We start from the raw sequence: 14,120 nt of genomic DNA on the forward strand, positions 1-14,120 counted from the left end.
GCCTGGAAAGGCATGCTTCCCATGGTGTATGACTTCTGAAATTATAGTTATCTGCCTTGAGATTGACTAGTGTGACTGAAACTTGCAATCAGTGTGCAGATCAGTTTCAACTCCATGATCAATGCCTACGCAACTTCCAGGCTGCATGATGAAGCAGAAATTGTTTGCCAAAAGATGCAATCACAAGGTCACGTTTCCGACTCGACGACGTACATCGCATTGATCAGGGCATAACCCCTTCATGCCCTCATTTCAGCCACCTCATTTTCGCATTTCTGAAGGAAGGCCAGATTGATGAAGCCCAGAGGATCTGCTGCCAGATGCAGGAGACTGGTGTGGCTGTTGATTTGGCCTGTTGCCGGGCAATGATGAGGGCGTACCTTTTGCACGGCCGCGTCGACGAGGGCATATCGCTCTTCGAGACAACACGCGGGTTACTGAAACCTGACAGCTTCATCCTGAGTGCTGCATTTTATCTCCACGAGCATTCAGGTAGGGAGACTCAAGTTGGGGATGTGCTGGAAGCCATCGGTCTACATGGTGCCTCTTTCTTGAGAAGTCTGAAGGTTGGATCAAAGTTGGAATCAACTTAATAACGACCATATCATGTGCCCATCAAGCTGGCAACCATCACAGGTATCTTTCTTTTGCATGTGTATTCTTCCACAAATTTATTTCCCACTGATTTGTGTTACTACATCCAAATGAGGGCATTGTTGTATCAGTTGTTGTGGGTGTTCTCGCCAAGAAAAAAATTGTTCTGGATGATCTTGTACTAGTTTTATGCATAGTTTTAAATAGCCACCCGCTATAGCCTTTTCAGCAGGGTCCCGTTAAATGGTCTTATGTACAAATAGCCCAATATAGCCCGCTATACCTGATTTGGAGGTTCGCCGCTATTTAGCATAGCCCACTATTTAAAACATTGGTTTTATGTACATTAGGACAAATTTTGTACAAAGATGTTATAAAATCTAAATTTTAGAAACATATTACCAAAAAAATATATTATCATACATAACTTTCCCAAAACGTATAATGCACTGTTCTGTTTGATTAACTCACAATATTTGACAATTTGCAAACAATAAACGCTTAACAGAAAACAGGTTTATTACCCTGTTTTCCACCTTCGAATACCATAGACATGGCGAGTCATATATAATTGATTTATGTATTTGCAGATGTACATGTTAATTATGTATTAACGTAAAAGAAGCTGCACAATGGAGGGAGTGAATTCCTCTGGAAACAAAATCTCCTTTTCTGCTTTCATTAAATAGACCCATCCAAGCTGCATAACTGCTTGAAATGAACAGGCCCAGCTGTTAAAGCAACAACTTAGGAAAAATCTGTTAGAACTTGTAGAGATCTGCCTCTCCAAAATCACCAGGGAACTTGTACAGATCTGCTAAGTTCAAGTTTCCTACTAATAGATGGCCAAGCACAAAAAATAATAATTTGGTAGCAGCCCCCCCCCCCCCCCCCCCCCCCACCTCCCATAGTTAAATAATATTCTTGAATGAGGTCATGCATCACCATTTCCATGACTTGATTCAAGTTCAAAGTCATCGTGCTGGAATTTAATATCTGTTGGGACCAACATAATCCGTTCCTACCCAAGTTACAAAATTCTGCTATCAACAACTAAGGTGAATAGATTCTTACAAATCCTTACAAGTGAATCCACTTCAAATCCTTACAAAGTCATCACAGTAATCACCATCACCGACGCCAAGAGAGCGTGCTGGGGACAACCCGCATAGGTTGCACCCTGCTGTCACAGCCCATGAAAATGAAGACGTTTGGATTGAGTTTAGAGCCATCTCCCTGCAACGGCTTGCCCACTTCAACTGAAACCCAATTTTCAGCCTCATGGTAATAGCAGTATATGCAGTTGCTCCTCCCTCCCCATATCTCCGGGTTAAGGCAAGACAATGGCTGGGTTCTCTTGTCAGTGCTGATGAATATCTCCCAATTCTCTAGCTTCTCCACCTTTACCCATCATGCAGCCTCAGATGATAGGTCAAGGCGGAAGACTATGAGGGTTACCCCCAACACCTTAAGAGGTCCGTGCACTAGTAGAAAAGAGGGCTTTGGTTTAGGCCGAGTCAGCCCATTAGTCCCGGTTTAGTCCAGAACCGGGACCAATGGGGGCACTGGTCCCGGTGCGTGAGGCCAGGGGCCTGCCGGGCCTCGTGGGGGCATTGGTCCCGGTTCGTCTGGCCCCTTTGGTCCCGGTTGGTGGGACGAACCGGGACCAATGGGCCTCGCTCCTGGCCCACCACCATTGGTCCCGGTTGGTGGCTTGAACCGGGACCACAGGCTGCCCTTTAGTCCCGGTTCATGCCACGAACCGGGACCAATGAGGTGCCTATATATACCCCTCGCCCGCGAGCAGAGCACTCCAGTGCTTTGTTTTTCTCTGGCCGGCGAGGGGAGGGCTTTGTGGTGCTCTAGCTCACCTCCTATGCACATGAGGTGTTCGATGAAATGCCCGAGCCACACTAGTTAAGCTTTCTCCTCTCAAAGCTCGACCTCAAAGCTCCATTTTCCTCGAGATTTGTCTAGGTTTAGCGGCCCGTCATGTCCCATTCCCGTCTTCACTGCCATCGATCGCCCGCGCCGATCTCGTCGCCGGCACCACCGTGGTGAGCCTCTTGTTCTTATCTTCTTTCTGAAAGAAAAAAAATCTTACTTTAGATAGATACTTGTCTAATTTTCTTACTATTTTATTGCTTGTTATTATATAGTGCGATGGTTTCGGTATCCGCCCCCGTCGGCCCTCGTCCTGTCTATGATTCGGATGTGGTATATATTATCTTTATAACTATTTGTTCATTTATTGTTGATGAAAATTATGCCGACCAACGTGACATAGATTTTATTTATCTAGGAGGTATGTGAACCAGAAATTCCAATCGACCCTATTGTCGAGAGGTTAAATTTAGTTGAAGAAGAAAATAATTTCTTGAAGGAAAAAACAAAAAGAATTGAGGAGGAGAAGATGATATTGGAGTTGCATGTTGCGGATGTTGTCGATGATCACAAGATCAAGATGGATGCAATGCACTTGAAGATTAGAAAGATTAGAAAATATGCCATTCATACCGAGGCTTGGTATCATTATGCCGTTGGATCAATTGTTACCTTGGTTGCGATTATGATCGCATTTGTTTTCGCATTGAAATGTTTTACATAGTTTCAATATATGGTTTAATTAATTAGATGCTCTGGAGAGCTATATGTTGTTAGATGAGAACTATGTATGTACTTTGGTTTTAATGTGATGATAAACTTCTATTAATTTGGTCACTTAATTATCTATTCATGATGTTCTGTAATGGTTTTTGACACACTTAATTATATATAATGCACGCAGATGAACCGGCAATGGATGTACGGTGACAGACACACCTCCGAGTACATTAAGGGTGTGCATGATTTTCTCGAAGTGGCTGAGGCAAACAAGCAGAATGGTTTTATGTGTTGTCCATGCCCTAAATGTGGGAATACGAAGTTTTACTCTGACTGGAAAATCCTTCACACCCACCTGCTTTACAAGGGTTTCATGCCACAGTATAATGTTTGGACGAGGCACGGAGAAATAGGGGTTATGATGGAAGACGGCGAAGAAGAAGAGGACGATGACAACTATGTGCCCCCTGAATACGGTGATGCTGCAACGGGGGAAGCTGCTGAAGATCAAGAGGAACCAGACGATGTGCCCAATGATGCTGCAACGGGGGAAGCTGCTGAAGATCAAGAGGAACCAGTGCCCGATGATGATGATCTCCGCCGGGTCATTGTCGATGCAAGGACGCAATGCGAAAGTCAAAAGGAGAAGCTGAAGTTCGATCGCATGTTAGAGGATCACAAAAAAGGGTTGTACCCCGATTGTGAAGATGGCAACACAAAGCTCGGTACCGTACTGGAATTGCTGCATTGGAAGGCAGAGAATGCTGTGCCTGACAAAGGATTTGAGAAGCTATTGAAAATATTGAAGAAGAAGCTTCCAAAGGATAACGAATTGCCCGACAGTACATACACAGCAAAGAAGGTCGTATGCCCTCTAGGATTGGAGGTGCAGAAGATACATGCATGCCCTAATGACTGCATCCTCTACCGCGGTGCGTACAAGGATCTGAACGCATGCCCGGTATGCGGTGCATTGCGGTATAAGATCAGACGAGATGGCCCTGGTGATGTTGACGGCGAGCCCCCAAGGAAGAGGGTTCCTGCGAAGGTGATGTGGTATGCTCCTATAATACCACGGTTGAAACGTCCGTTCAGAAACGAAGAGCATGCCAAGTTGATGCGATGGCACAGTGAGGACCGTAAGAAAGACGGGAAGTTGAGAGCACCCGCTGACGGGTCGCAGTGGAGAAAAATCAAGAGAAAGTACTGGGCTGAGTTTACAGCTGACCCAAGGAACGTATGGTTTGGTTTAAGCGTGGATGACATTAATCCTTTCGGGGAGCAGAGCAGCAATCACAGCACCTGGCCCATGACTCTATGTATGTATAATCTTCCTCCTTGGATGTGCATGAAGCAACCCGGCAACGACATTGATGTGTACCTAAGGCCATTAGTTGAAGAACTTTTACAGCTGTGGAATGGAAACGGTGTACGTACGTGGGATGAGCACAAACAGGAGGAATTTAACTTGCACGCGTTGCTGTTTGTAACCATCAACGATTGGCCCGCTCTCAGTAACCTTTCAGGACAGACAAACAAGGGATACCACGCATGCACGCACTATTTAGATGACACTGAAAGTATATACCTGGACAAATGCAGGAAGAGTGTGTACCTGGACCATCGTCGATTTCTTCCGACCAACCATCAATGTCGAAAGAAAGGCGAGCATTTCAAAGGTGAGGCAGATCACCGGAAGAAGCCCGCCATGCCTACCGGTGATCACGCATTTGCTATGGTCAATGATTTACACGTAATCTTTGGAAAGGGTCCCGGCGGACTAGCTGTTCCGAATGACGCTGAGGGACACGCACCCATGCGGAAGAAGAAATCTATATTTTTGGACCTACCCTACTGGAAAGACCTAGAGGTCCGCTCTTCAATCGACATGATGCACGTGACCAAGAACCTTTGCGTGAACCTGCTAGGCTTCTTGGGCGTGTATGGAAAGACAAAAGATACGCCTAAGGCACGGGAGGACCTGCAAAGTTTGCACGAAAAAGACGGCATGCTTCCGAAGCAGTATGAAGGTCCTGCCAGCTACGCTCTTACGAAAGAAGAGAAAGAAATCTTCTTTAAATGCCTGCTCAGTATGAAGGTCCCGACTGGCTTCTCGTCGAATATAAAGGGAATAATAAATATGCCAGAGAAAAAGTTCCAGAACCTAAAGTCTCATGACTGCCACGTGATTATGACGCAACTACTTCCGGTTGCATTGAGGGGGCTTCTACCGGAAAACGTCCGATCAGCCATTGTGAAGCTATGTGCATTCCTCAATGCAATCTCTCAGAAGGTGATCGATCCAGAAATCATACCAAGGCTAAGGAGTGATGTGGCGCAGTGTCTTGTCAGTTTCGAGCTGGTGTTCCCACCATCCTTCTTCAATATCATGACGCACGTCCTAGTTCATCTAGTCGACGAGATTGTCATTCTGGGGCCCGTATTTCTACACAATATGTTCCCCTTTGAGAGGTTCATGGGAGTCCTAAAGAAATATGTCTGTAACCGCGCTAGGCCAAAAGGAAGCATCTCCATGGGCCATCAAACAGAGGATGTCATTCGGTTTTGTGTTGACTTCATTCCTGGCCTTAAGAAGATAGGTCTCCCTAAATCGTGGTATGGGGAGACTGACTGGAAAAGGCATGCTAGGAGCGGACTCCATAATATGCAGGGACGAGCATTCTTGGTCTCAAGCACACTAGACAGTTCTACAGACCTCTACCTTGGTGACCCCGTATGTCGATGAACACAAGAACAGTCTGCGCTCCAAACACCCGGAGCAGTGCGACTACTGGATTACATGTGAACACATCAGGACTTTCAGCAGTTGGTTGGAAACACGTCTCAGAGGTGACAACACTGTTTGTGATGAGTTGTACTCGTTGTCCAGGGGACCATCTTTGACTGTATTGACTTACAAAGGATACGAGATAAATGGGAATACATTTTACACGATCGCCCAAGATCAAAAGAGCACCACCAAAACAGCGGTGTCCGCTTTGATGCAGCAACCGAGAGGGGAAAGGACACATATTATGGTTACATAGTGGACATATGGGAACTTGACTACGGACATGATTTTAAGGTCCCTTTGTTTAAGTGCAAATGGGTCAATCTGTCAGGAGGCGGGGTACAGGTAGACCCACAGTACGGAATGACAACAGTGGATCTGAAAAATCTTGGGTACACTGACGAACCGTTCGTCCTAGCCAATGATGTGGCACATGTTATCTATGTGAAGGACATGTCTACCAAACCGAGAAAAAGAAAAGATAAGGAAGCGAATACATCATACGATGAGCCAAAGCGCCACGTAGTTCTTTCAGGAAAAAGGGACATCGTGGGAGTGGAGGGCAAGACAGATATGTCTGAAGATTATGAAAAGTTTCATGAAATTCTTCCCTTCAAAGTCAAGGCTGACCCAAGCATCCTGATAAACGATGAAGATTATCCATGGTTACGGCGCAATAAGCAAATGACACAAGCGAAGAAAAAGTGAAGACTTTCTCCCGCAACTATTATGATGATACCATGCCAACTTTGTAACAGACGAGTATGATACCATTGTCCGTTTTGTACACGAAGTGCATCCATTTTTTGCCGTAACCCTCTCAACTTTCTTGCACATGCTATGTGGATGAAATGATGATACCATGCCAACTTTCAACCTTTTTAGAGTTCATTTGAAATGCTTTTCAATTTCAGGGTCTTATAGCTCAAAATAATCAATAAATGCATGAAAAATAAGAAATGAAGTTAGAAAGGGTTGAAAATTGATGATGTGGCTTTGAATGGTGCATTTTGAACACACAAAAAGTCAGGAGTTCAAATAAGTTTTAAAAAATGAAATCCCTTTGTAACAGACGAGTTTCCGTATGAAATCCTGATACTTCGAAAGAGATTGTCCGTTTTGTACACGAAGTGCATCCAGTTTTTGCCGTAACCCTCTCAACTTTCTTGCACATGCTATGTGGATGAAATGATGATACCATGCCAACTTTCAACCTTTTCAGAGTTCATTTGAAATGCTTCTCAATTTTAGGGTCTTATAGCTGAAAATAATCAGTAAATGCATGAAAAATAACAAATAAAATAAATAAGTAATTAGAAACAAAATAATATAAACTTTAATAAAATATATAAGTACAAACAAAATAAAATAAACTTTAATAACATAAATAAAATTTATGAAACTAAAATTATCAAAGTATTTTCTGTTCAAAGCATTATAAGTAACCTCTAGTATTATTGAAACTAAAATTATATAAAATTGATGCAACTAAAATTATCGAAGTATTTTCTGTTCAAAATCATTGAAAGAAAAAAGAATTTTCATAAAGAACTTTTTTTGTTAGAAACTTTAATAGCAAAAAGAATTATCATAAAGTAAAATAAATAAGTAATTAGAAACAAAATAAAATAAAATAAATAAGTTTTTTGTTGTAAGTAGAAACAAAACAAAATAAATAAAGCAAAAAAGAAAACAAAAAAACAGGCAAAAAATAAAAAATATGCCACCTACTGGGCCACCACGGCCTGAATACGACTAGAACCCATCGATGGGCCAGGATTCACGACCGCAGAAGGCCCAGTAGGCCCATCTGGCATAGCAGTGACAATTAGGCCCGTAAGCCTGCAATGGAGAGGAGCCCGAGAGGGGAGCGGCAGTGGGGCTTATAAACCACTGCGCGCCCCTCTCAACTAGCGAGGTGGGACTAAACTTTCGACGCGGGCGCAGCAGCACAAGGCCTTTGGTCCCGGTTGATGGCACCAACCGATACTAAAGGGGTGCATTGGTACCGGTTCGTGGCACTAACCGGTACCAATGCCCCCCCTTTAGTCCCGGTTGGTGCCACCAACCGGGACCAAAGGCCGCCGCTTCCCGCCCTTTTGGGCTGCTGAAAAGAGACCTTTGGTCCCGGTTGGTGGCACCAACCGGGACTAAAAGGGGCATTGGTCTCGGTTGCTGCCATGAACCGGTACCAATGCTCTCCGTATATAAGCAGGACTTGTAAATTTTTCAGTTTCATCGACCATTTGCCCCCCAACGACGCCGAACTCATCGACGCCGCCAGGCTGCCCGTGCTCGCCGTCGCCGCCCCGCGCCCTTGCTGCCCGTGCTCGCCGACGCCGCCAGGCTGCCCGTGCTCGCCGTCGCCGCCCCGCCGCCCGCTCCTCGTCACCGCCCACTCCTTGTTGCCGTCGCCCCGCGCCGTTGCCCTGCCCCGACGCGCCGCCCCGGACCGTATCCCTGCCCCGACGCGCCGCCCCGACCCGCGTGCCCCTACCCCGACGCGCCGCCTCGGCCCGAGCCCCTGCCCCGACGCCGCCCCACGCCCCCGGCCTGCCCCGACCACACGCCGCCGCCACGTTCGGTCCGGCCGCCGGTCTTCCTCTCTGTTTTTTTCATATATATGATATTTTTTTTTCAGATTATGTGCATATGTGTGATTATATGTATGTGTGTATATATGATTATATGTCCTGTTTTTTTTTCAGATTTTTTGTTCATATATATGATGATTTGTTTTTTGCATTTTTATAAAAATGTATAAATGTATATATGTATAAAAGTTAGATTTTTAGTACATTTGGGTACATTTTAGGTTAGTTTTATCTATATATGTTCTCTGATTTAGTACATTTTAGGTTAGTTTTATTTTTAGAAAAGTTTTATATATTTAGGAAAAGAAGGAAGAGAAGGAAGAAGGAAGAGAAGGAAGAAGGAAGAAGAAGAAAAAGTTTTATATATGCAAAAGTTACATTTTTAGAAAAGTATTATATATCTAGCTAGGAAGATAATGAAGAAGAAGAAAAGGAAGGAGAGGAAAAAGGAAAATAAGAAGAAGAAAAAAGAAGAAAAAGAAGAGGAGAAGAAGAAACGAATAGAGGAGAAGAAGAGAAAATAGAATATTCTATTTTCTCTTCTTCTGCTCTATTCCTTTCTTCTTCTCCTCTTTTTTTTTTCTTTTCTTCAATCTTCTCCTCTTTTAATATCTTCTTCTCCTCTTTTTATTTCTTCTCCGTCTTCTTATTTTTTATCGGATATGTCGTTGTCGATATACCCCGTGTCCCGATAACTTCAACACTAGGGGGGGGGGGGTTCGACCTACCCCCTCCCCGATAACATTATTTTCCCATGTATGTATGTCGTCGGTGTCGATATAACCCCCTCCCGGATAACTTCGACCGTGATAACTTATACCACGGGAGCACCCCCCGGCCCCCTCGCTCGACCAAAACTCTCAAGGACACCCATACCCTAGAAAAAAACGATGTCGGTCTCCTACCCCCTCCCGTCGCGCCCCTACCCTTGAAGCGTTGCCGAGGCCACCCCAAACCCGGAATAAGCTAGGTCTACGTTTGCACTAATATATCCACCTGCTGTCATGTTTGTGTAATAATTGCCATGTTGTAATATTTGCAGAAACAATGGAGCATGGACGAGACGAGGAAGCAGAAGAGGTGTTGGGGGACATAATCTTAGCCGGAGGTGATGTCTTGTCGTATCTTAACGACACTGATGGCCTGAAAGAACAGGGTGAAGAAGTAGGCTACGTTGATCGAAGAGTGGGGGAGGAAAGACATGATTATGATGGCTCCGGTGACCCAATGCTGGTGCAAGAAGGAAAAAAAAAACCCGTGGTGACGGCTCCGGTGACCGGACAGAGTCCGGCCAGTTAAATATATTAGTTAAGCCTGTGCTGACTAGCTAATTGATGCATTCATTGTTTTGGTATGTACACATGTTAATTAACTCTCGTCTTTCTTCTTTTTTCTAGCCCTCCGGATCGAGCACAACTTCGGTAAAGAGACGAGGCCCGAAGAGAAAGTTGCGCTCGGATGAAAGGTCTGAGATCACAACAATCGCGCGCGACGGCCAACCGATTAAACCCATACGGACAAAGGAAGCATTTGCTGCTCAGTGCGGGGTTCTTGTTAGGGACAAGATCCCGATCAGCATCCACCAATGGTATAAGCCTAAGAAGGAAGACCCTGAGGTGTCTTATGTCAATGATATGCAGAAAGATGATCTTTGGACTAAGCTGAAGGCAAATTTCACCCTACCGCTAGAGGAGGATCCGGAGAAGCCAGTTAAAGAGAAATTAATCAAGTCTCATGCTCTTAAGAAGATGGCAGACCTATTCAGGAGGTGGAAGAATGAGCTGAAAACGTTTGTTGACAAAGAAGAGACACCAGAATCCATCAGCAAATATGAGAAGATCAGAGATCACTGGCCCGCATTTGTGGCCCACAGGACATCAGAAAAGAGTAAGAAGTTGTCAGCGACAAACAAGAAAAATGCTGCGAAGAAGAAGCTTCACCATCGCATGGGGTCAGGTGGCTACCTCAAAGCCCGGCCTAAGTGGGCCAAGGCTGAGAATAATCTGCTTGATAAAGGGATCGAACCAGAGACAATGAACTGGCCAGACCGTTACCGGACTTGGTTCTTCGGGGCTGGTGGAACCTTGGACCCTGTATCAGGGAAGTGCGTTTGGACGGACGAGCTTTTGAGAATACCAGTCAAGAGGATTCAGCACTATATCGATGCAGCGCAGCAAGGGACGTTCATTCCAGACAGAGAGAACGACGAGCTCACAATGGCCCTCGGGAATCCTGAGCACCCTGGACGGACACGAGGCACGGCAGGCTCCATTTCATGGAAGGCTGGTTTTCCGGACGTAGGCGGTTACAAATGCCAGGAGAGGAGGAAAAAAGTGGAGTAGACCCAAATTCAGAAGCTGCACGAAAGGGTTCAAGCGCTAGAGGAACGAGACGTAGCACGCAGCAAGCGACCTGCCGAAACTACCCCCGAAGCTACCCCGCCATCTCAGCGGAGAAGCAGCGTGGCTTCCACCGAGCTGGTTCAGCCGGAGCATGTCTTGACGGCTCCTGCTAGCTACCCCGTGGATGCTATCAGGAGTCTCAACATTGCCACCTTATGACGCAATGGCAGAACTTCACAGTCAAGGCAGCTGTCGGCTCTGTTCGACCTCCTGAACCCGGCACAACTTTTCACTATCGTCCGATTCCAGAAGGATATGCTAGGGTGACGGTGGACGAAATAACGAAGGGATTTGAGGACCTCCAGCTTGACCACCCTACCGGTGAAGGGGAGACTCGGCTGGGTTCTGCTCTGAAGAGTCCATGCCTATGGCGGAAGGAGCTCATCAACCTTCTGAACTGGACGACTCCGCCGCCTCCTCCTCCTCCGCGAGTAAGGGCACTCCGCCTCCTCCTCCGCCTCCTCCTCCGGCGAGTGATCAGGGCACTCAGCCTCCTTCTCCGGCGCGTGGCGGCACTCCGCCTCCTCCTCCGCCTCCTCCTCCGGTGAGTGATCAGGGCACCCAGCCTCCTTCTCCGGCGCGTGGCGGCACTCCGCCTCCTTCTCCGCCTGCGCCGGCGCGCCCGAACAGCCAGCCTCCTCCTTCTCCGCCTCGCCAGCAAGGGCGGAAGAGACCCGCCGCCGCTTAGGCTGCTCCGGCGCGTCGTAGTCCTTCTCCTCCGCCTCGTAACTAAGGAAAGAAGACAGCCGCAGCCGCTCCGTCTGCTCTGCCGGCGTCTAGCAGTACAGCCAGAGACGGGAGGCAATACAGATTCGGTCCTTCTCTGAAGACTCCAGAGAAGTTACCATACGAGAGGACCGAGGAGGAAACCACGAAGATCGTGCGAGCCGAAGTGACAAACTTCTTTGAAGGGGTGAAAGCAAAGAAATATCCACCTCCGGAGGAGAAGGTAGATCCGGTGAAAGCGAAGCGCACTCTGGCTGCCCTGACAAAACCACCAAAGTCTCCGCCGAAAGGCAACTATGAGCGCATTATTGCAAATACATTTGTCGAAGCGGAGCGGTCGGGAAGTACTGTCAGTGATCAAAGGTTAAAAGAACGACGAGCTGGGAAAAAATTTGCCCAGCTCGGCGAACAAGCGAACCAATCGTGCCCCCCGCTCAAGGTGTCTAGCGACATCGTCGCTAATGTTCCGAGGATGGTGCCCGGTTATAGAAATCTTGGAGATTACCTGGCCGACGATGTACATTATGATTTCTTGGAAGTGGACGAACACAAATACCATTACGGGAAGCCTCTCGTCAAAGATGAAAGATCTCTAACAACGATGATGCGAAGATTACATGATTGGTACATGAAAACCTGCAGAGAGTCTGGGGGAGGAATACTTTGACGCTGAGAGTTAAAGAGGAGCATGACGTCGTTGGAATTGAATTGTTGAATGTTCCATTTGAGGAGTTCTTTCAGTTTTTCAATCAAAAGGCCCTCGATAAATCAACGATCACTTGCTACTGTCTGTAAGTAGTACTACTTCTGTCATTAAGTCTCTCTATATAATTATCACTGAAGATCGCCGAATTGCATGTATTTATAATTATTGCATGTATTTATAATTATCCTCACTATATTATGCAGATTGAAGATCGCCGAATTCAAGAAAAGACAAATCGGTAATATTGGATTCATTAACACAAATCTCATAGATGCAACTGAGGTTAAATATCATGCCGAAAATACCGAGGCCAACTTGCTACGATCGTGGTAATAAATGAAAACAAAGATATAATACTCTTTCCTTACAACTTCAAGTGAGTGTTACTGTCTTGTGCATATTCGGTTTCCCTTATTAGTCCAGGTTATAGTAATGTAATTGATGACTTATGCATGCGTGCGTAGCTTCCACTATATTCTCCTAGAGATTAAGCTTGAGCAGGGACTAGTAACCGTCTTAGACTCGAGACGAAAAGATCCCCAGGACTATGCGGACATGACTCAATGCTCGAGAAGTAAGTTAAATCGATCATTATCCACCATATCAGCAACTTTGTTCATTTCCTGATATCAAGTAATTGTTTTCCTTGTCTGGCAGGGTTTGGAGAAAATTCACCAAAAAAGCTTCGGGACTGCCGAAAAAGCTGCAATTTAGACACCCGAAAGTAAGTCCTATAGTAGCATGTTCCGCGCATTTTCTAGTGATTCAAGCGCTAGTTTCATCAATACCATTTAGCATGCTTGCCTATCAGTTTGATTGACCTCTATTTCTTGTAAAGTGGTTGTGGCAGGAACCCGGGAATAATTAATGTGGATACTAAGTTTGCGAGTCCATCCGCTACACGACCTGCGAGCGGGCTACTCTGACAAACAATATGAAGTGCGTAAGAAATATTATTCACAATTTTATTTTATTACCATCATTTGTGTTGAGTTTCATTTATTCATATTCATATATATATATATATATATATATATATATATATATATATATATATATATATATATATATGTATTGACCCCTTCTTCAAATTAGATCTTTCGGATGCGGGATGAACTCCTACCACCAGATCGTATGCGAGCAATTCAAGAGGAATTGGCGGCATTCTTCCTTGACCACGTGATCGCTGAAAACGGAGAATACTATGTGAACCCTGTGTTCATATATAATTAGGAGATTATATTGTAAGAGATAATTATTGTATATATGTAGCCGGTAGTGTCGGATAGATATACGAGAACTTGTTGTTCTACCAATCTCTCGGAGAAGGAGAGGTGGTCGATATCACTTCTCTCTATATGCATATATATGTTCATGACGATTTTCTGTTTCCTTCATTTGCTTAATAGCTAGCGTGTCTAGTCCTCTCTATACGTATATAGTACGTAGCGTCCACCAAGCACGGAGATAAGAGAGGACACTTCTCTCTATTAGTAGCTAGCTAACACAATATATGAAAAACCTAAATTAACCCCCCCAAAACCCCCAACCCCCCCTAAAAAAACAAAAAACCCAGCCCCTGAAATGCTGACGCGTGGATGCCTATTGGTCCCGGTTATTGCCACCAACCGGGACCAAAGGCCCTCCTGCCTGGGCTCGCCGCACCGGCCACGTGGAGGCCCATCTGTCCCGGTTCGTGTAAG

Source organism: Aegilops tauschii, chromosome 7 (genome assembly GCF_002575655.3).
Source record: "Aegilops tauschii subsp. strangulata cultivar AL8/78 chromosome 7, Aet v6.0, whole genome shotgun sequence".
Taxonomy (NCBI): domain Eukaryota; kingdom Viridiplantae; phylum Streptophyta; class Magnoliopsida; order Poales; family Poaceae; genus Aegilops; species Aegilops tauschii.